General features: G+C 33.9%; 1 long non-coding RNA gene across 1 annotated transcript; it reads right to left on the bottom strand.

Annotated features, from left to right (window-relative positions):
- Positions 1 to 411: 411 nt before the first annotated feature.
- LOC107744752 (uncharacterized) lies at positions 412 to 1,507 on the bottom strand. The gene is made up of 3 exons (XR_001640523.1): positions 1,401 to 1,507; positions 1,022 to 1,165; positions 412 to 663 (listed from the first exon to the last, which is right to left on the bottom strand). It is a non-coding gene; the product is annotated as an uncharacterized LOC107744752 (long non-coding RNA).
- Positions 1,508 to 1,526: the final 19 nt, after the last annotated feature.

Raw genomic sequence — 1,526 nt, forward strand, 5'->3', positions numbered from 1 at the left:
AGTTTTTATTTATTTTTGCAATTACAGTGGAGTGAAAGGGAAAGTAGGGGGAGAGAAGAAATGGAGTTGGAATATGACTTGAAGTTGCCCCCTAACAGCTCTTAAGTATCCACAGTCCACTGTGCCACAATACTGACAAGTGGAATTGATTTTAAAGTAATACAGCACAAGCAAATTGTTCAAGTGAGATGCTTTTAAGTGTCCTTCAGTGGGCCATTACTGTCCTCTGATGGTCAAAAACATTAATAATTTATTATGGTGGCAGGTAGAGGAGGCTATTGCATTTTTTGAGAGGTGTCATCAAATTTAACTATTGTACACTCTTTTGTATACTACAAGATAAAAATAGATCACCACTTAAGAGTTTAAAGTAGTAAAAGTAAATGATGAAGGCATGATAAAAGTCTCCAAGTCTTTTTTTAATATATGACCTAAATATAACTAACAGACAAAATCCACATCCTTAGATGTAGTTCTTACACAAAACACATGCCCACATTGAGCAAACAAAGATTCACAACACAATGGAAATGCAAACAGATTTTGAACATTTATTGCCTTTGTTTGTTTGGTTCGTTCTTGGTTTTCTAGCTCAACACTGCTCTCTTGTGGTCAGGAACATTTCCTTTGTGCTGTGGCTTAATTATTTTGTTACAACTGCAACTTTATACAAAATAGAAATAGACAAATGAGAAAAGCACAACAAGTCTAGCAGAAAGCATGAAAATCACACTATTTTAGTCACATGTTCCTGACTCTAGAACTATGTGATTAGGACAAATACAGTCTCTCATGCATAATTAGGTATTATGTTTATATATGTATATGAATACACACACACGCGCGCGTGCCTAAACAGCACATAACTACACACACACACACACACACGCGTGCCTAAACAGCACATAACTTGGTGTATAAAAGCAGTATCAGCTCATATGCATAAATATAACAATATTTATAAGCTTTAAACTTCAACATCGAGTGAGACATATTGTGTTTATATACTTTATATACATACTTTATATTTTCATGTAATGTATCAGTGTTTGGCTCGAGTCTTGAGGTTGTTCGAAATCCATAACTTGAAGATTCTGCAGGTTTGTATCTTGAAATTGTTTCAGGTTGTCTCTGTTTCTTCCATCAACAAGAAGCTTCAATAGTCCTTAAAAGTGAATTCAGATTTAACATTCAGCCAAAAACATATTATTTGTTCACATGTTTCATGTTTTTTGTTCTTATTAACATAACAATTGTAGTCACTATAAAGAGCTATAACTGTAAGAGCTGTTAAAATATTCTTTAAAAGCGTTAAAAATAGCATACACAGATATTATGGTCAGAATTTAAGCCCATAATGTTCCAGTTTGGAGCCATTGATGTATAATCAAAGGACTCACCTATGATCACAATGATCAGAAGAGCATTTATGAAAGCAGAGATGAATATAATCTGCCAGTGATTCTGATCAATTATCTTGACCACTGTATGATTCTTGTTCTCTAGATTTAGAGTTGGTTCTGTGC

This window comes from Sinocyclocheilus rhinocerous, unplaced genomic scaffold, assembly GCF_001515625.1.
Source record: "Sinocyclocheilus rhinocerous isolate Xijiao unplaced genomic scaffold, SAMN03320098_v1.1 scaffold23175, whole genome shotgun sequence".
In the NCBI taxonomy this organism is placed as follows: Eukaryota; Metazoa; Chordata; class Actinopteri; order Cypriniformes; family Cyprinidae; genus Sinocyclocheilus; species Sinocyclocheilus rhinocerous.